Source organism: Bos javanicus, chromosome 22 (assembly GCF_032452875.1).
Source record: "Bos javanicus breed banteng chromosome 22, ARS-OSU_banteng_1.0, whole genome shotgun sequence".
Taxonomy (NCBI): domain Eukaryota; kingdom Metazoa; phylum Chordata; class Mammalia; order Artiodactyla; family Bovidae; genus Bos; species Bos javanicus.
Genome location: NC_083889.1, coordinates 58,052,865 through 58,074,668, shown reverse-complemented (window position 1 = coordinate 58,074,668; position 21,804 = coordinate 58,052,865).

The following is a 21,804-nucleotide window of genomic DNA, read 5'->3' as shown; positions in this document are numbered from 1 at the left end:
AGTTGTTTCTGTCCTGCCCATTTAGTATCTGACCAGCGGCCAGCTTGCTCTGGGTCTCCATTATCTGCCCCTGTGTCCCATCTACAGTTCTCTCAAGTCAAGGAGCTGACCCCTCCTGGCTCCTCTCCTCAGTGGCTTGCATTTTGGCCACTAGACGGCGCCATTGCATAGCATCCCCGGGAGGCTCCAGCCCCGACTCCAGTCTCAGGGCACCCAACCCCCTAGCTCTGACTTCACCCGCAGCAGGACTGCACGGCCTTGCGCCGAGACCCCTGTATGAGCGGACCTCACGTTCTCAGTGCCCACAGAATTGCCCTGGGGGCAGCGATCTGCTTGCAAGTGGGTATTTCCATGCTTCCTTCCCTGCAGGAATGAGGGGCTGGCACTTTGCACAGCAGCTTCTGAAATGTGGTATCCAAATTGCCGGTGGTGCCTGGGGTGGTTTGAGGGGTGCCAGGATCTACATTACCAAAGCTTCTTTGGTATGTTTTTAGAAAAGTAGCGGTTCGTACATCAAATCCACGATTTCACAGAAACTGTCATTATTTAGAATGAGGTGAAATTAAAAGAAAAAGCTTTGAATTTTAGTTTTATTTAGGTTTAAAGAAAAATCGCAGTATGGGTAGCATACAAATAAGCCGCTGACTTCACTGCATTTGTGAGGTTCCAGCTATGGGTCTAGATGAGAAAGTACACTGGGCACATGAAATCTTTCGAGGGCTGGATGGAAAAGCTTAGACCCTGGAGGACAAGTCTTAAACCCTTGGAACCTAGAAGTGGAATCTTTGAACCACAGTATCTTTGCGTGATTTTCAAAAATACCAGGGAAAGACAATATTTAATAAAGAATCCTTGGAATCCATGAGAATCCTCGGAGATTAGACTTAGGGGATTCTGAACTCCCAGGACCCTTGTGTGAAGGGGCTGCCTCAGGAAATGGCAGAGTCAAAAGGGACACTCGGGGACTTGCAGGGAGCCTGCTGAATGGTGGCCCCAGAGGCTCAAAGCCCACCTGAGTCTCACCCTTCCCTGGTCCCTGGGTCCCCCTGTACGCCGCAGCGCTCAGGGCTTCCAGCAGGTTCAATCAGGAAGATCCCCTGGAGGAGGGCATGGCAACCCACTCCAGAGGAGCCTGGCGGGCTACAGCCCATGGGGTCACGGAGTCAGACACGACTGAGCGACTGAGCATGTCTCACATTCAGAGGCAAATGAGCGATCTGTGTAAACACGTCCCCCCACGAGTCACGTGTGCTTCCTGCAGAATGCCGCAGCCTCCAGGGCGGTGCTGATGGTGGGAACTGAGGCAGCGTGGCCCGCCGGTGAGGACAGTATCTGGAGGGCCCAGTGTCTTTGGGTGTCCTTCAAATCCCTGCCTACTTAGAGCCCCGTTTTTGCTCTTCGTTCTCACCTGGAAATGAGGTACCTGGATTGGGGACCGCAGAGATTGGGAACCCAGGGAAAGCACCTTGCTGTTGCGTCCTTCCTGATCTCAGTGTTCAGATATCCACCTGGAGATGAAACTCACTACCTTCTAGAGTCCTGGACGTTCCCAAATCTGTCCTGTCTTTCAAGATTCAATGCAGGGTCACCTCCTCTGAGAAGCCTTCCAGGATTACACCCCCCCACCCCCCCACGGAGCTGAAGTTCTCCCAAGGGCTTCATCGAGCTGCCCCTCATGCGTCTCCCGGCTGCACACTCCTCTTCACTGACAGTCCCAGTGGAGTGATTATTCTCCAGTCTCTTTTGATGTCTGTCTTAGAATTAGTGACCCAGACTTTGCCAGCTCAAGGGCCCACAGGGACCAGTTCCAAATGTGGGGGACCGCAGGGAACCAGAGGATTTACCAGAGTGGCCGTTCCTCACCCCGCCCAGTGACCATCGGGGAACAAGGGTTACCAGTGTTACCAAATCTTACAGGTTTCCTAGAAATCTGGATTTTTTTAAAGTAAAATCTACCATTCAAGAAATGTTGGTAATGGTTTTTTTTTTTTTTTACATGGAAATCTCTCCGTTCAGGCTAAATCAAACACTTCCGCAGAGTGAGCCCCTGAACAAACACTCGGGGGCCTCCGCCTCAGACCCTTGTGGACTGCGGTTGGTGTCGTCTCAGACGACAAGGAGGTTTTCAGCCGCCGTGATGGCCGCCCGTTAGAGCATCTCGAACCCCATGTTCTCCGAGACTTGTCCCAGAGGTTAATGATGTCACGACTCCCGGATTCTTTGTCAGCCCTTCCATCAGACCCTTGGTGTGATGTGGACCCTCCTTCCTCTTGAACCTGGGCTCTTCTGCGTGTCCAGCGGAGTCTGACAGAAGGGACACTGGGCCGGATTCTGGGGCTCCGGCTCTGGGAACCCAGCCTCTGCTCCCTGAGGAAGCCCCCGCAGCCTGTGAGGAGGAGATGGGGGGAACCCAGGGCCCCGACCGCCCCTCCCGCTGACCTCCCCTGCAGCAGTGGGCACACACACCGTCTTGGAAATGCTTCTTCCAGGCCCCCACTTCAGCGGAGCCAGCCGACACCACCCGGACCAGGGACCGCCCTTCCCCAGCACAACCCTCTGGCAGAGGAGCGGCGTGCAGGTCAGCAAGGCCCGAGGCTCGCCCCAGGAAACGCAAGGGAGACCACGCGGAGCTGAGGTTCCGGGCAGAAGGGGGCGGCCTTTGTGTCGGACTCCGCCCAGCCCACCATCCCGTCTCCCCAGACCCCGTTCCTCCTGCCCAGTGCCCGGGCTCTGGGTCCCTGCTGCGGCCAGAGTCCTTCTCCAGGAGGGTTTGGGCTGCACGGGGCTCAGGCCAGATGGACTTGGGCTGAAGGGGCAGGGGCTCAGGGAGCCAGGCCTGGGGATGCTGAGTGCAGCCAGTGGGAGCCCCGAGACCCCGCAGGCCTGCTCACGGCCCCCGGGAGAGGGGCTGTGGGTGAAAGAGCTTGCACGCCGGGCCGGGATGCTGCGAATGCCACGGCTGTGAGCCTCACACAGACCACCCTCCACGCCACCCCCGGTTTCCTTCCCCGAAACACGACAGAGGAATAGCTCACATCCGCCAGGTACTTGCCAGGAGCCCGCGCCCCAGGAGAATCTTATGCCTGTTAATGGATTCATCCTCTTGGCAGTTCTGACCCGGACTGTCCTGGAGTTACCCCCATTTTTCAGATGAGCACACTGAGGCCTAGAAAGGGTGGTTCACTCCCCCAGGCCACACAGGGAACTGCAGAGCCGAATTTCACCCCCGGAATCCTGGCCTGGAGTCCACACCCTGAAGGACACGACATGGCCCTGGCATCACACCGGCATGGCCTGGACTCAGGGCTCCATTCACCCCCGTGATGCGGACCAAGAGGCTGAGGCTGGGCAGTTCTGCCAGAGGCTCCAGGCTCACAGTGGTGTCTGGACCTGAATCCAGCTGCTGGCGGGGAGTCGGGGCGGAGGAGCTACAGGGCAGGGAGACTGGCCCAGAAGGAGGGGTCTGACCCTCCCAGGAGGAGAGCTCCCCACCCCTTCAGCACAGCGTCGAGGAAGCCCAAAGGAGATGGTGTGCCTGGGAAGGCGTTGAGAAATCTGCTTGGTGAGACCGCCGCTCCCAGGCGTTCCTGCTTTACCCCCAGCTCTGGCCTGAAAGCAGAAGGGCCCAGAGGAGAAGGAACGCAGATCCTCCGACCTCGGGCTGGGAGGAGAAGTCCGTGGCCCCTCGCGGAGCCACGAGAGCTGACACCTTCACGCCCGTGAGCGGGCCCGCCTGGCCTCCTCCCCAGCCCTGCAGACGCGGCCACTGCTTACGTGCTCTCGCTGGGGGAGGAGGCCCAGGCTCGGCGGGCTGCGGCCTCAGGCCCCCACTTCCGATCCGGTTGGAGGCCAGTCCACATCCTTTTCATCGGCTTGTTTGTTTTTGTTGTTGTTCGGTCGCTCAGTCGTGTCCGACTCTTTGCGACCCCACGGGCTGCAGCACACCAGGCCTCCTTGTCCTTCACCGTCTCCCAGAGTTTGCTCAAACTCATGTCCATCAGGCCTGTGATACCATCCAACCATCTCATCCTCTGCCGTCCCTCCTCCTCCTGCCCTCAGTCTGACTGTGGGAAAATAGATATAACATGAACTTTATCATTTTAACCATTTTGTGAGTCCGGTTCAGTGGCATTAAGCACGCTCACACTACTGTGCAGCCGTCGGCACCAGCATCTCCAGAGCTTTCTCGTCTTCCCAGACTGAACCTCTGCCCCGTCAACCACCAATGCCCCATCCCCCCGCCCTTCAGCCCCCTGGGAGCCACCGTTGACCCGCTGTCTGTGGATCCGACTGCGCTAAGGGCTTCACACAGCAGGATCGTGCCGTATTGGCCCTCCTATGGCCGGCTGGTTTCCCCGAGCACCGAGTCCTCGGGCTTCACTGGTGCTGTAAGCATGTGTCAGAGTTTCCTCCCTTTAAAGGCTGAATAACACTCCACTGTACAGGTAGACCACGTTCTGCTTGTGCGCCCTTGGCCTGCTTCCGCTTTTCGGCTATGAGTAACGTTGCTCTGAACAAGGGTGTACGGATATCTCCTCAAGACCCTGCTGGCAGTTCTTTAGGATATACACCCAGAAGCAGAATGGCTGGATCACATGAGAATTCCGTTTTTAGTGTTTTAAGGAACTGCCATCCTGTTTCCCATCCCCCCCGGGGCTGCGCAAATGTTCCCGTTTCTCCACGTGCTCCCGACGATGGTTTCTCTCTGGTGCTACTTCTTCTGTCGTCCTGGTATTTCAGCAGCCATCCCGATGGCTCGGACATGGCATCTCACTGATTTGCATTTCGCTGACAGTCGGTCCCGCTGAGCATCTTTCCAAGTACTCCTTGGCCGTCTGAGTATCTTCTCTGGAGAGTTGTCTACTCAACTCCTGTGACCATTTTTAAAGTCTGGCTTTTGCTTTTCGTTGTTGTTGAGTGGCAAGAGTTCTTTACGTATGCTGGATATTAACCCCTTATCATACGGGTGATTTGCAAATACTTTCTCCCATTCTCGAGGTGGCCTTCCTTTCTTTTTTTAAAAAAAACCTCTGTTTCATAACGTTTTGTCTCAAGTGCATATAGAAGAGTGCACGGAACACAAATGCCTGAGTCGTTGAAGATGAGCACACCCGTGTGGCTGATGCTGGCTCCTCCTCACCCCTGCCCCCCAGCCCCTTCTCCTCCCCTCTTCCCGAGAGGTCCCCATGATGCTGACTTCTCCCCGCTTAGGTTAGCTCTGCCTCCTTTCAGGCTCCTGACTGGGAGCAGCCTAGCCTTTGTTCCGTTCTCTTCGAGGCTCTCTCTTCCCTCTTGGCCGCTCATCCCCGCACGGAGGCCCAGCTTGGGTCTCCCTTCCTGCTCTGGGAGGTTCGTGGACACCCCATCCCCAGTCCCCGTCTGCCTGGTAACGGACGTGAGACCCGACGGCTCCCTGGAGCTGCGGCCAGCCCAGGGCCCGCTGTCCGAGCCTGCGGGGGCCGTGCATCTCGAACGCTGTCTGCCCTAAGCTTCCCCAGCAGGCTCACGAGTCAGTACGGAGGCAGGCGCTGCCTGCCGTCTGCACCTCAGCCATGTCTCCTCTCCACCAGCCCAGGAGGCCTCCCCATTCTCACCCCGGGGCCTGGCTCAGCGTCTGCCCCGTGGATTCTGGCTGCAAGAACCCAGTGCAAGTCCGTCTGGTTAGGGCAGGAGGTCCTGGGTGTATGGGGCTGCAAACTCCGTGGGGGACGCTGAGCAGGAGCTCCCAGCTTCGAGAGGGTGCTGCTGCGTGGGATGGGGGCTCGTCGTGCCTGAGAAGCAAGCACTCCGCTGAGTGGCCCAGCAAGCATCCGCTGTCGTGGGGGCCACGTCCTGGTTGTCATGGACGCAAAGGTGGCATCGAGTCCCAGCCCCACCAACAGGAGCGGGTGCCCTCCCTGCCCGTCAGTTACTCCTCTGTGTTCCCAGCCCCCCGTGAACTCAGTAAAATAACCACCTTCCTGATAGAGTCTCGGTCCCCGGGGACACTGTCTCTGTCCCTCCTGGGCTGTCCTTGGAGCCACTTGGAGGCAGACAGACCGCTCCTCTCCCCCAGGGCCTCAGATCCCACTCTCGGCTTTCAAAAAACGACCTGAAAAGTCGTAAAGGGTGAGAGACAGCCACAGCACAAAGGGCGAACATTCCAAGAGGAAAACTGAAAAGTCAGGTCTCTCTCGCACCCCCGCGCCCGCGCCTCCCAGCTGCCCTCCCGTGCGGCTCCAGCATTCCCAGTCCCTGTGTCTGTTTCCAGAAATACCGCATTCTGTCACCGACAGGAATCCTGCATTTACATCATACAGATGGGCCTCGCTCCACACACATTCTTTACCTTGTTATTTATTTTTTTTTACAGCAAAAAAAATCAAATTGAGCCAAGTGGTCCCCAAACAATACTACTTAATTCTTTTTTTTCCATTTTGAGATACTTTGAGACTCACGAGAGGTTGCAAAAATAGTACAGCGAGTTCCCATGGACCTTTCCCCTGCTTCCCCCAGCTCCCCACTGTGATAACATCTTACATAATCACGGCGCATTGTCAAAACCAGGAAGCTGACATTGGTGCAGTATTATTAACTCAAACTCAGACCTTATTTGGATTTCACCAGCTTTTACATGTAGCAATTGTTTTGTTTTGTTTTCTGGTACATAGTTCTGTGAAATTTTATCACATGGATGGATGTTGTAACCATCAGGATATAGAACTGTTCCAATCCCCACAAAGAAATTCTCGCACATTAAACGCTTTGTAATCACACCCTTTCCCAGCCCTGTGCCCTGGCAACTTCTGATCTGTTCTCTCTGTAATTATATCACTCTGACAGTGTTAAATGAATGGACTCATACAGTACGTAACTTTCTGAGGTCGGCATTTTTTTTTTTTTTTTCGCTCAGAACAGTGCCTTTGAGACCCGTTTACTTTGTTGCTGTCACTAATTCACCCCTTTGGATTGCTCCGTACTATTCCGTCCGATGGGGCACCAGGCGCCTTTATTCAGTCGCCTGTTGAAGGACAGTTGGGTGGTTTCCAGATTCTGGTTCTTACAAATCAAGCTGATGTGTGTGTTCACATACAGATGTTCGTATGAGCCTACAGTCTTGGTTTTTCTAGGAGAAATACCCAGAAGTGCAATTGCCGAGCTGTATGTAAGCCTAAGTTTAACGGCTAAGGAACTGCCCGACTCTTTTCCGGACGGCTGTGCCTTCTCGCCCACCAGCGTGTGTTCGGGTTCCGGCTGCTTGGCGCCCTTGTCAGCCCTTGGCACTGATAGCTCTTTCTTTCTTTCTTTCTTTCTTTCTTTTTTTTAAGCCGTTTCAGAAGGTTTCTAGAGCTATCTAATCGGAGCCCTGTTTTGCATGTCCCCAGTGGGTGGCTACGTGGAACATCTTTTCTCGGGCTTATTTGCCATCCAGCTTTGGAGAACTCTGTGTTGAACTCTGTGAATTTTGTGAACTTTGTTAAACTCTGTTGAACTCACAGAACTCTGTGTTTGCCCATTTCCCAGTTGAACTGTTTCTCGCTGTTGGCTTTAGAGTGTTCTCTGAGTCCTCTAGATACAAGTTCTCCTAGAGATGGGGTTGGAAGTCCTTTCTCCTGGCTGGAGGCTTGTCTTTCATCCTCGTGGCAGAGTCTCTTGCAGAGCACGCATCTTTCATTTTGCTGAGGTCCAGTTTATCCCTTTCTTCTTCTTAAGGACCCTGTCTTTGGTGTCGTGTCCAGCAGGTGTCGTGTTCAGCAGTGGTAAAGAACCTGCCTGCCAGTGCAGGACACTCAGGTTCAATCCTGGGTTGGGACCAACCTCCTGAGAAGGCATGGCAGCCCACTCCAGCATTCTTGCCTGGAGAACCCCATGGACAGAGGAGCCTGGCGGGCCCACGGGGTCTGAGTCGGACGTGACTGAGCACACACGCTAGATGCCTTGCGTTTCCCTCACTGCATCTTGTGGATCATTCCGTATCCGCGTGCAAAAGGCTTCCACGGTGTGTCTCTGTGGCCACGCGTATGCCAACGTACAAACCGAGCACCGTTCACTTCACCACCCCTGTGGGGACCAAGCCGTGAGCTACGAGTGAGGACTGCAGTGAAGAACCAGGAGCAGACCTCCTCCTTGCACTGCAGCCTCACACGGCTGTGGGTGCGATTCCGGAGCACGGCTACCCATCCAAGCTTGAGCATTCGTGTGTCCTGGTACCTCTGCCGGCCCTCCCGCTCCGATGCCTGCCCATTGCTGCTATTCCCCCACCTGTCGCCAACTCAGGACTTCTATCAGACGGCTGAGTCCCCCCCAGTTTCAGGAGGGAAGGGAGGCTCTCCGTGTGGTCTCCGTGGCGCTCTCTATGAGCTCCCTGTGTGTTCTTTCCTGTGTCCCTTTGGTTCCTCTCCGGGGGGCACTTTCCTCCCAGGATCCTGTTCTGATTGAAGAGAGGAGCCCAGCCATCCCCTCCAAATGGGGTGTGCACAGGGGCTCCATCCCAGGGCAGCCCTCACTTGCTCACTGCTCCTGCCCTGCTGCCCTGCGTCTCTCTGCTGCCACATGGACCCAGTGTGCCCCTCTGTGAAATGGGGATGCGAGCAGCACCTCCGCAGAGGACTGTGGGCAGGGTGTCCTCAGTAAATGCACGAGAAAGCGCTCTCGGCACTAAGGAAGCGTCGGCTCTGTGCTCACCTGCAGTTAATAATATGTATTGAACGTGATCATTGGAGAAGGAAATGGCAACCCACTCCAGTGTTCTTGCCTGGAGAATCCCAGGGATGGGGGAGCATGGTGGGCTGCCATTTCTGGGGTTGCACAGAGTCGGACATGACTGAAGCGACGTAGCAGCAGCAGCAGCAGAACATGATGTTAAACACTGTCGTCACAGGAGAAGCCTCGCAGCCGTACGTGGTGATGGACTGATGGATGTCGTCTGTGGTGGCGCTCACCTCGCAGTGTATACACGCCTCAAATCATCAGGTTGGATTCCTGAACCTGATACACTGCTACCTGTCAGTTATATCTTAATTTCTTTTTTTCTTAGAAAGAAGTGCTAGCCCTTCTGTTATTATTATCGTCTGAGGACCAAGAGTTCAAACAGGCGTCTTCCTGCCCTGGAAGCGGTTATCCCGCCCCTGCTGGACTCTCCCAGCAGGCTGTCTGCAGACAACCACAGGTATTTCCACGTTGCCATGGGAACCTCTGTGAAGGCCGCATCCTGATGCTGGCTGGACAGGCCTTCCAACCGCCCCCTTCCGAGGGAGATCCCACTGGACATTGCCTGGTTCTGTGCCACAGGAAAGCGTGTCTGAAGCTTGACCAAGGACATGGTGGGGACGGGCAACCATGCAGTCACAACCAGGGAGAAGAAGCGCTTGGGCGGGGCCCCAGAAAGACCCTGGGTGAGCGGGGATTGCCTGGCTGGTCTGCGGTCTTCCTCCTGCCCCTGGCCTGCTTCACCATGGCCTCCTGCACCTCTCACCAACCCCTGCCCCCAGAGAGGCCAGCCCGGGAGGCAGCCCAGCGTCACCACCAATAACACGGGCTCGGGCACCTTGATTTGAATCTCGGCTCTTGGCTGTGTGACCTTGAGAGAGTCCCTTAATCTGTGTAAGCCCGTTTCCCCATCTGTAACGAGGATGGACGGAAGCTTGTGCTTCCTATAGCAGATGGGAAAGCTGAATGGGACGCAGCCCGTGAAGCACTTCTCCTGGCAGGGAGATTGCCCACACAGGGACCGTGGTGCTGCTGGTTGCTGGTGATGGGGAGGGCGGGGCTCCCAGGCCTTTGTGCCTACAGCACCCTCTACCTGGAGCCCCTTTCTGCTCCCTCCATCTGTCCAGCCCCTCCCACAGTCGGCAGCCAGACCATAGAGGGCACACAGCCTTTTCCCCAAGCGGTCCTTTGGGCCAGGAGATTCCCAAACAGCCCTCACGGGAGCCTGGAAATAGAACGGCTCTTTCTGGCACCTGCCCCTGCTCTGCTCGCGGAAAGGTGTCAGTGGGAACACCCAGGCCTCGCCAGCTCAGGGGGCATGTGCCCCGTCCCGTTTGCCGGAAATCCCTCCCTGCCCCTTCCCCAAGTGGCTGATGTCACGGGAAGCTGTTACAGTGGCCGCTTCATCACGGTGAACCTTCATCCAAGGACCCAGGCATCTGAGAAGTCCCGTCTTGGGGCCCCTCTAACCAGGCAGTGAGAGGTGTGGGCTTACATCCCAGCTTCTCTGTTACACAGTTGAGTCTCCTGCCGTCTGTTGCCTGTGACGGAAGACCAGGCTCAAAGCGTAGGGGGACTTGTTGATTCCTGTAACTGGCACGCGCTGGGGTTTCAGGCATGGCTGGAGTCAGACGCGCAAATGCTGTTCAGCACTGACAGATGAAGCAATGGAGGTGTATACTTCGCCTGAGGGCACATAGCAAGGCAATCCCTTCTGTCAGCTCTGATTTCCTCTGCCGCTTCATTCTCGGGCCACCTCACCTGGGCTGACGGGAAGGTGACCACCAGCAGCTCCAGGCTGCACTGGACCAGCAGAGAGAACACCGATGTCCCCCAAGCGTTTCAACATAAGTGCCACCAGAGGCTGTTACTGACCATGCTTGGGACACCTGCCCATCCCTGTACAAGGATTGCTGGGGGTCTGGGCTGTGAATGATCTCTTCTGGGGCATCCACTCCCCTCTGATGTAAAGGCAAAGAGCTGCCCTGCATGGGTTGCCCAAATGGCTACACTGGGGTCAGTGTCAGAGCCGCAGTGGGGCCGTCCCTGGGAACTGGCGTCCTTGGGCTGGCTGTGCGGGACAGCAGAGGCGGCAGGCGACCAGGGAGGAAGGGGACTCTGCTGGCCCCGTGGCTGGCTTGGGCGGGGGCAGCTGGGGCTAGGGGGTCATTCCCTCCAGCCCTGCACTGCCCTCTCACACAAGCTCACTGACCCAGCACCGCTGAGCGAGCTTTCGACTCATTGCCACTGGGTCTCTGGAGAGACCTTGAGAGACTTTAATTGAAAATGTTTCCCCTAATATCTGTTTGTTTTTTAAAATGATAGGATCAGTCAATTGCTGTTGTTATTGTTGTTCAGTCACTCAGTCGTGTCCAACTCTTTGTTACCCCAGGACTGCAGCGTGCCAGACTCCCCTGTCCATCACCAACTCCTGGAGCTTGCTCAAACTCATGTCCATCGAGTCAGTGAGGCCATCCAACCATCTCATCCTCTGCTGTCCCCTTCTCCTCCTGCCCTCAATCTTTCTCAGCATCAGGGTCTTTTCCAGTGAGTCAGCTCTTCACATCAGGTAGCCAAAGTATTGAAGCTTCAGCTTCAGCAGCAGTCCTTCCAGTGAATATTCAGGATTGATTTCCTTTAGGATGGACTGGTTGGCTCTCCTTGATGTCCAAGGGACTCTCAAGAGTCTTCTCCAACACCATGATTCAAAAGCATCAGTTCTTTGGCACTCAGCGTTCTTAACGGTCCAACTCCCATATCCATACATGACTACTAGAAAAATCATAGCCTTGACAAGACGGACCTTTGTTGGTAAAGTGATGTCTCTGCTTTTTAAAACACCATCTAGGTTTGACATAGCTACTCTTCCAAGGAGCAAGCATCTTTCAGTTTCGCGGCTGCGGTCACCGTCCGCATGGATTTTGCAGCCGAAGGAAATGAAATCTGTCACTGCTGCCACATTTTCCACATCTGTTTGCTGTGAAGTGATGGGACCAGATGCCATGATCTTCGTTTTTTGAATGTTGAGTTGTAAGCTGGCTTTTTCACTCTCCTCTTTCACCTTCACGCAGGTGAACTTGTCAGTGTTCATGGTAAGATACTGAAACAGTTCAGGAAGATCTCAAGCGGTTAATAAGACTTTCCTATCTGCCTGGCCCCCACAGCCGGCATGGAGGTGCCCGGCCAGGTGCGGCTCGCTGGTTCTGGGCCCTCCCCTGGGGCACGTCGTGCAGAAGCGAGGCTGGAGAAGCGTGTGCTTGCTTAGTCTGCAAGGGGCCCTGGTCTACATGCAGATTCCTGCCCGGGGCCTGAGCCAGAGGTGTGGTTCCTAGAGGGGGTGCGGGGGCAGGGGGGACTGGGAATCTGCCTCGTAACTCGGGGAATTCCCGTGGAACCACTGGCTTGGGAGCGTCTGGGAGTTTTTCCGGACCCTGAAGTTCTGGGAAAAGCATCTGTGCCCGGAGGCCAGGATCAGCCACAATTCCCCAAGAGCTGCTGGGTCCTCCCCTTAAGGCAGAGATGCGGGAGGCACCGGGGCCAGGCTGCTGTGAGCCTGGGAGGACACTGAGGGGCGAGGGGAGGGGCCTGGGCGGGTGGTTGGGGGAGGCTGGGCTCCCATAATCCTGAGTTAGCGACTGAGGAGGGATGGGGGGCTGCTTGGGCGCCCCCCACAGAAATCGTGAGACTAGCCCTGCCTTCTGGGGACCGCAGGTCACACAAATGGTTAGGACCACCAATGCCTTTACCCAGCGTGGCTAACGCACTTGCCGGCAGCCTGACAAGCCTCTGCAGGATAGGCTGTGGTTCGGGGGCCTGATCCCTGCCCTCTGACCACACCTGGACCCTGGGGCCCTGGGGCCAGGAGACCGAGCGCAGGGGGCACCCAGCCGCAGTTCACGGGGCCGCCCAGCTCGGAACCAGCCCCCTGGCAGTGGGTGCAGCTGCGCAGCAGGGAGCAGGGCTCTGCGGCCAGCGCTGTCGCCTAAGCTCAGCCTCATAGTGTCGATACCCCGCACCCGGCAGCCTTCTCCAGGCCCTGGACGTGGGCTCCCGAGACAGGAACCATGGCCAGTCCCGCTTGCCATGCGAGACGACCGCCCCCAGACGTCTTCCCGGGGGCAGAGTCCACCGCAGCCCTGGATGTTAGGAATCTCTCTCTTCCCGCTTTCACCTCCACTTGACTTCCGCCCCCTCCCGCCTCGGACCTGGGGCCAGGCACAGACGTCTCCTGCATCCTTGAGGAAGAGATGCATGTCTTGCCCCGACCTCAGGTCACGCTCAGGGCATGCGGGCAGTGCATTAGGCCGGGCCGGGTGGGGCCCCACAGGCCTGCAGCAGGAAGGGAGGCGGAGAGGCACTAGGGGTGACCCTGGTCACGACCGTCAGCGCCCAGCGCCTTGCGTCCACGTCACCTGGATGACAACGGCCTCTGCACGAACCCCTTGGAACTGGGCGCGAACTGGGTGGGCTTGTGCCCTGGGGCTAGGGGTGGGGCTGTAAGACCTCGGTTTTTAAAATCAGATTCTTAAAACTGTGTGTGATTCTCCAAGGAACAGAGGTGCTTGTTTCTTTCTCCTGTGTGCTGTGAGCCAAGTATTCCACGTGCTCTGATATGGGGTGAGGGGTTAGTGTGCCTCGTGGGGCCAGCCCGCTGGGTTCAGATCCTGACTCAGGAATGTCTTTACTGTGTGACCTGGAGGCTGTTGTTAACGGTCTCATTTCTTCAAAAGAGCCCAACACCGGAGGTACCTTAGCGTCAGAGCAGGTGCTTTGACTGCAAATAACAGAGCACCACGGGGCTTCCCCGGTGGCTCAACGGTAAAGAACCCGCCTGCCAATGCCAAGACCCGGGTTCCAGCCCTGAGTCGGGAAGATGCCCTGGAGGAGGAAACGGCAGCCCAATCCAGTATTCTTGCCTGGAGAATCCCATGGACAGAGGAGCCTGGCGGCAGCCGTCCAGCAGGTTGCAGAACAGCGAGACATGACTTAGCGACTGAACGACAACCACAGAGCAACACTGAGGGCGGTTTTCAGAGAGATGGGAGCTGCTGCGGGACGTCCGAGGGACCACTTCAGAGCTGGTTCCGCATCTACAGGCGTCCTTGAGGACTCGCTCTCCTTTTTGCTATGCCATCTCCTTAGCAGGTCGATGGACACATCGACGGGAGGGCCCCAGGGCTACGCTGCAGCCAGGCGGTCTGGACAGGCTTCCTCGGTGCTCACGGCCGGCAGTGCTGCAGCAAGGGGGACCCCTTCCAGGGCCCCCGAGTGGGCACATCTCAGAAACGAATGGTCTGAGGAGACACGCATGCTAACAAAGCTTGAGGCTTGTTTATTGGGAAGGGGTGCCCGGGCGGAGAGCAGGAGGGTAGGAGAGCCCGAGAGGACTGCTCGGCCACGTGGCTCGCAGTCTCGGGTCTTACGGAAAGGGGGTTAGTTTCCAGGTCATCTTTAGTCAACCATTCTGACCCAGGGTCCTTGCTGGGGTGGAGTGCACTTTGCTCACGCAAGATGGATTCCAGCGAGAAGGATTCTGGAATTCAACCTGAATTCTTCCGGTTGATGGTGGCTTGTTAGTTCCTGTTCCTTACCAGGATGTCCTGTTGCAAGATAACAACACACGCCTGTGGTTACTCCTGGGCAGTTTCGGTCAGTGGCTCCCCTGGCAGCAGAAGCATCTGGGAAGGGAGGCAGGACTTCTTGACGGAAGGGATCGCTGATGCTACTCCGTCACACCCCCATGTGGACTGAAGGCACATCCAGGATGGAGCGTAGTCTCCTGCCCTTGACTTTGGGCTTCTCCATGTGATGCCCTTTGGCCAGTGGGATGGAACAGAGGCAACAACGTGCCCGCTCCAGACGTGAACATTCAGGGACCTCGTGTGCCCTCCCTTGCCAGCTGTGCCTTTGCCACCACCATGAGAAGAATGATTGCAGCCAGCGCACTGGTCCAAGGAGGACGAGAGGGACGAGAGGCAGAACCGCCCAGGCTGCCCATGGGCCTGCGTGAGCAGACCACCCAGCAGAACCTGGCTAAGTCTGAACACCGGTCAACCCACAGGCCCATGAGAGTGAATGGCTCTCGTTTGAAGCCACTGAGGCTTGGGCTGGTTTGTTACATGGCATCAGTGTGGCGTCACTGACTGATACACCCTCCAGAGAGGCGACTGTTCGGCACTTAGAGCAATCTTGCTAACCGTCCATCTGGTTCCCCTTTATCTGAACCGCCTTTCTTGGCAAACGCGTCCCCTCATTGCTGGGTCTTGGAGGAAACCAAAGAAGCCAGAGAGGCAAGGCACTGCCTCCCTCTCTCGCCTGGAAGCCAGCTCTCTGGCCCCTGGTCTCGGGGACTGATTTTCAGCGACAAGTGCCAGGACGCAAGGACAGTGGAGCACTGCCTCCCACAGGCAGTGGTGCTGAGACGGCGCAGCGGTGGCAAAGACCTAGTTCTCACCCCTTCCACCTTCCCCGTCCTGGCCCTTATCTCCCGCTGGGCCTCGTTCTCCAGTCTTCCCGAAGATTCCACCAATACCTGGCAGCCTCTCCATAAATTCTTCTTCATCCTGAAACAGCCAGGCTCCGCCTCGTTGCTGGCACCCAGGAGCCCACCTGGTGCCGTGGGAAGCATGTTTCCCTGTGGCTGTTTCCTCCCGTGAGATCAGAAAGTATGATAATAGCACCACTTTCTCAAGCTGAACCGGAACAGTCCACCCAGAGGGCTCAGCACGGCCTGCACCCAGGAGACGCTCCGCGCCCACTAGCTGTCAGCACCACGCGTTCCCCCGCGTCCGGGGAGCTCCAGGGGAAGTCGAAACTACGGTTCTTGAAGCCAGATGTGTCTTTGTGTCCTTCAAAGTTACCTCAGGGAATTCCCTGGCAGTTCAGTACTCAGAACCCAGCACTTCCACTGCAGGGAGGCCCAGGTCCAATCCCGGGTTGGGGAACTAAGATCCCTCAAGCCGTGCGGTGCAGCCAAAATAATAACAGTAGTAGTAAAGTTACCCCAGAACCCCAAAGGGCTGTACCCACCTCTCAAGCAATGCTGGAAGTGATGATGGTGGGGACAAAGATAATAGTGACGGCAGCTGACACGGCATGCTGCATTTTTACTGCCAGGCCCTGTTCTAAGTCCTTTACAAACATCTCATTTAACCCTCACAGCCAGGAGGAAGGAACGGTCATTTCCCCATTTTGCAGACGGGAACATTAAGTAAGGCGTGGCGAGCGGAGGTGGTGTGCCCAGGGTCCCGTGAGCTGTAGGCAGTTCTGCTGGGGTTTGACCCCAGCCGTCCGGCTCCAGAGTCCACGGCTGGAGGATGGAGCTGAAGGGACCTCAGCAGACGCTGCACAGGGGCTGCCTCTGTGAGGGGCCCCGGAGAGAGGCCTCCTTCCCTGCACCTGGGAGAGGCCTGCCTCCGTGCCCGCCAGAAGCAGCAGCCCTGGGGCTTGGGACTCATGGTCAGAGCCGTCCTTGGCGGGGAAATGTCGTTCCGGCGGGCCTGCTCCTGCCCCTGTGGCCGCTGCCTGCTGTGTGCGGGGCCAGATTCACTCCCCACCCCCTACCCCGGGGAGGCGTCCGCCTGCCCCGAGGCCCTGGGCCTGGCATGCTGCCCCCTGCCCTGCAGATGCGGGTTTGTGCCCAGGATGCAGTTGGCAGCAGGCGTGACCACTGTGGCCCGGGGCCTGAGGTCACTTACTGGGGTCTCGCAGCTACTCGGTAGTGGAGCCCGGACGTGAACGCACGTCGGCCAGCCCCAAGGCTCCCGGCGGTCACCGCAAGGGGCATGTGGCATCCATTAGGCGCACGTCTGGCCGGCAGTGGCTTGGTTGTGGTTCCTCTTTCTAACAAATAATAAAGAAGCCGGTCACTGACATTTATGGAGTGTCAGTTACTGAGGGCAGGCCCTGCATGGTGACCCCATCCGATTGCTCCAGCTCCCCTACAAGGACCGGGCCTCTTGGACGCTCAGCTGCAGAGGAGAGAACTGAGGTGCAGGGAGGCACCAAGATGGACCGGACGTGCGCCCCCCCTGCCTGCCTCGCATCCTGCACCACCTTTCCTGGGGGTGGGGGGGGCCCCAGTCTCCACACCCTCAGCCTTGGCCATCTTCATTCAGGTGCCCTGCTCCCCTCTAGGAGGGGCCGCGACCCCCAGGGTCCACCAGTCAGATGCTCTCTCTGAGGACTCTGCCTCGAGCCCAGTGACACGTCTTTCCTTGATCCCCTCAACCTGAGCTCTGCGGATTTTGAGACTTTGATTCCAAGAAGGACCCCCCCGTCCCCCCAACAAGGCCCCAGGTCTTTGGCCGGAGTCAGCTGAGCCGCTGCTGTGGCTCGTGAGCTGAGGCCCAGCCAATGGGAGGGCGCCCGAAGGTCACATGGGCCGCGCTGGGACCCACACCACGTCACACCATGTGGCCTGATGCCGAGTCCCGTCTCGGCCGCTACCTGGGCGGGGAGCTCTCAGGCTCCTGGGTCCCAGGGACCCCTCCCACAGTGTCTGGGATACACGCGTCCTCTACTGCAGAAAAAGCCGCACTGTCTTTGCCAAGGATAACGTCTTAAACCACGTACAAGTGGGTTTTCATTGTCCTCTGTTTTCAGGCCTTCACGAACCGCACAGACCAGATCCTGGCACCCAAAGGGGTGTACGTGCCCCAGTTTCAGACACTCGCCTGAAGAGCTTTTGGCTCCATGTCACCACCCAGGCCTCTGCTCCGACTGCCCACCCCTCTACCACTGCTCCGAAGTGGCTGGTGGGACCGAGGCCAGCGGGACCCGCTCCAGGGGTCGGGGAGGGTGGGGTCCAGCCTGGCAGAGCATCTGCGAACCCAGGAGATCCGCCCGCTCTGTCTCCCCAGTTTGGTCATTCTCGTCCCAACTCCACATTTTTATTACCCTCACGTCCCTCCCGTACAATCATTTCCTTAATATTTTGTGTTCAGTAGACATTTACTCGTCCTTTACTTAAGGTCATTAAAAAAAAAACCCAGAAGACTTCATTCATATCGCCACGGGAAAGGGCACTGGGACACTGTGCACAAATGGCACACAGCGGTGCCTGGGAAGCCACGTGCGCCACAGGCCAGCCGGACCCGCGGCTGCCCGGGGCGCCGGGCCAGCGAGGTCTGCGGGGGGTAGCGAGGGGTGCCAAGGAGTCAGCACCGCCCAAGCCGTCCTCCCGGAATGTGATCAGAGGGCGGGTTCAAAGGGAATCAAATAAGGAGCAGTCGTGTGTGTGTGTGTGTGTGTGTGCGTGCGCGTGCGTGTGTGCTCGCGCACACTCCTGTTATTTAAGGCCATGCGGCATGCTTCACATTCCGGGAAGATGGGCCTCGTGTCCGGTGAAAACAGAGAGGGAAAGGGCCTTAGCCAAGGCCACACAGTGCACCAGAGAACAGGCGCCTGGATCAGGGCTATCCCGTCCACATCCTCACTCTCTCAGTGGCACCTTGCCTCTGCACTTTAAAGCATTTCAGATGCTCCCAGAAGCTCCTGCTGGATCTGGGACCACATTCTAATCTCCAGCAACCACACCCCCTTCCATCTGTTGGGGTTGGGCTGGCCTCCCCACACCCATACACCCCCACGGCACCCAGAGCACCAGGTGGTGTAGGCTCTGCAAATGCAAACTCATTTAAATGTCAGCTGGGGCAACACGAAGCTAGAAAGGCAAAGAGGTGACAAAAACAGAGGTGACGGTCACAGTGCCCTAGACTGCCAGCACGCGCTTCTGGGCCCGCTAACCCTCCTGAGGCAAGTGACCCTTGAACATCGAGAGAGCTGGGCTTCCCACGTAGGGAGCGCTCACCAACGTGTGTGCGCGCGCACACACACACTGCCCGGGACCTGGGAGGGCTCGATGGCCCATCCCACCTCGTGTTTTTATCCGCCTCACGGTCTGGGTTTTTAAGAAAGAATTTGTTTGCAAAAAGCGACCCGATGCCAGATCTTTGGAAACGACCTGCCTCTGACTTTTCAGGCAGCCCCCAGTTAACGAGCCACGCAGGAGGGCTCAAGTCCGTGAGCCTGGGCAGCGGTTCAGGGTCTACCTTTTGCCACCAGAAAACCTCACCGCCCCCCCCCGCCGCCCCCCGACTTATCTCCTGGGCAGAGTGAGCCTTGGGGCTGATCTTAGGGACAGTGGCACCTCTGTAAAGTCCGTGAAACTCTTTGACCACTTTGAAGAGGATCCAAGGTGAGATGTGGGCAGGGGCGGGGTGGGGGGACACGGTCTCCCTTCCCAGCCTCGGGGCCATGACCCCTCAAGGCCTGCACCGTCCCAGGACGCCATCTGCACAGAACACCAAAGCAGGCACGCCCACGGGCTTATGCAACTGCGAGGTCCTGGCCAGGTCCTGAGGGGCCTGCATGTGGCCGCCTCGCCTTTGTGCTCAGTCCCACATCTGCACACAAGGACCAGTGGCTTTGTTTCTTAGCAGGGATTTGGATAAAATGACGTCTCCCTCCCCCACCACCACCACCCCCGACAGGAAGTGGCGGGACCGAAGATGAACAACAATAGGACTGGAGAGAGAGGCCCCCAGAACAGGAAGGACGGATGAGAGGGGAGTGAGAGGCTGTTGAAAGGGCCCTCGGGGAGAGGAGAAGGGCCGCCCCTGGCAGCTGGCCGGGCAGCGCACTCCGAGGACTGGGGGACAGGGCTGGGGGTCTCCGGACCGGGGAGCGGCAATTTCAACCTGTGGCTGGGGCCCCACCGGGAAACCCGACCCAGACGCGCGTGGCACGGTGCTAATAGCCTCGGGGAGCTGGCACGGTGCAGGCTGGGCAGGGGAGCCAGCTGCTGGGGCAGGCCGGGCCAAGAGGCACGGCCCGCCTGCTGGGTCCCTGCCATGAGCCCTCTGCCCCTTGGGTTTTCCGCTCGGTGTTTGCTGGAGAATGTTCCCCGGCCAGGACCGGCTGGGCTCCGAGGTGCCACCAGGCACAGGGTCTGAGGAGGAGACTCCCCCACCCGCTCGCCTCAGTGTCCTCGTCATCTCCAGTAGTGCTGGGGGTCAGAGAAGGGTGCTGGGCGTGGAGGGCCCATCCAGGGTCAGAAGGTAGCCCGCAGGCCCAGACGATGCCCTCCCTGAACCCCCGACTCGGAGGCCGCAAGCTGCGATGCCTGTGTCCTCCGGGCACGAGGGTACAGCACCGGCTGGCGCTGCGTGTTCAGCCCCGGGCCGTTCCTCCCGTCACTGAGATGCAGGCCCGCATAGACCCTGGAGCCTCTGCATCCAAGTCCTTTTCCCCCGTAATTTTATTTATCTATGTATTTTTGGCTGTGTTAGATCTCCTGCACTTTGAGGGATCTTCTCTAGCAGCGGTGAGTTGCGGTGCCCTGGCTTCTCACCGTGTTGTAGCCACGCATTCCGGAAAACGAGCTCACTCAGAAGGACAATGCAGATAGCGGAGAGCAGTCTATTACACTGGCGGGCCCGAGGCAGAGTCTCCTCTTAGCCGAGGACCCCGACCAGCATCTGTGAAAATCTTTCATACCCCACGTGTACGTGTCTGAACCCACCACTTCAAATTCCTTGAGACTTACATAAACCAAGGAAAATACAATCCCAATAACTCCATTATTCACGTGCTATGTGCTCATGGGCTCAAATAGTCAAACAATTAGCCAATAAATCAATAAACCCAAGGTTACACTCCGATAGATACAGAAAAATTTATGGCCTGTCTGGAGGAAGGGGTGATTAGTGTATGTTCTCTCTTAGGCGATGAGTAACGTAGATGCGATCTTCAAGGTTCCCCTGTCTGGAGGGGGTCTTATCCTTCCTTCTGTTGTTGTTTTCATAGGCACTAAACACAGAGTTCAGAGTCCATTGGAAAGGTGGCCAAGCATGATCAGCATGAACAGGCCTAAGACGGAGTCCAGGGCCTGTGAATTCCTTCTTCAGCGGCAGTGGCTTTCCTTGTCGCGGAGCGCAGGCTCTAGGGCTTCAGCTGCTGCCGTGCTCGGGTGTAGTTGCTCAGCAGCAGGTGGGATCTTCCGGACCAGGGATTGAACCCCGGTCTCCTGCACCACGGGCGGGTTCTTGGCCGTCTGAGTGCCCAGGGAAGCCCCAGCTGTGAACCTCTGCATGCCAGTCTGCTCATCTGCGAAGGGAGGGCTGAAGACACATCGCTGGCAAACAGCTCTGTGCTCCGCCTCTGCACCCAGGGCAGGTGTTACTAACTGATCCAGACATCAGATTCTCCTCTTCCACCTCGGAAAACATTGCAGATTATCAAGAAATTCTTTCTCACTGAGCCTCAGAATCCTACTGTGTCCAGAGCTCCAAGCAGCCACTCCCAGTGGGTAAGATGTGGCATTTGAGATGAAGCCGTTTGCTGTCTCCCTTATGATGTCTACAGAGCACAATTCCTGGCACAGAATTTAAGTGTCCAGAAGTTGCTCAGTGCGGGAATCCTTCTCTGTTACCCCTCACTTCTGCTTGCTCCCCTCCAGAGACAGGGAGGTCACCACTTACTCTGCTTGCCATTTTGTGCTGGACAGTTGGGATAATTAGGGAGTCCTCAGAGGTTCCTCCCCGCACCTCCCTTCCCCCTCAGATAGTCTGTAATTCTACAGCAAAGCGCTTCCTTCTTTCCTGGATTAGCTGTCATTACGGATTGAGGCGATTTATTTTTAGGTGATATATTTGAACCAAACCTCCTCTCAGCTTGCATGCGTTTGATCCCAGACTAACTAAGCAGCTCTGGCATTTGATGGACATGTTTGGGGGAGTGTATGTGTGTGTGTGTGTGTGTGTCTGTGTGTGTGTGTGTTGAAATGTGTGGGCGAAGGGGAGAGATTAAGAGAGAAAGATCAGGTGACAGAATGTATTTGAAATCCTCATGATACACTGGGCCAATGTTGCTTCTTATATAAGCCTAATAGCTCCTCCGAGGATGGGGCTGGATTCAGGGCCCCGTCATTAGCTGATTAAGCCTGATTATTCCAAGGGGAGGGACAGGGGAGAGGGACGTGAAGTTATGTAACTCTCCATTTATTTGGATTTAATCCACACTTCTAAATTTAGGAGCTGGAAGACTTCAAAGATGAACCCTGTTGTTTGGAAGTGGTGCTGGCTACAAGGGCGTCCAGTGAGTGTCGAAGCCCCA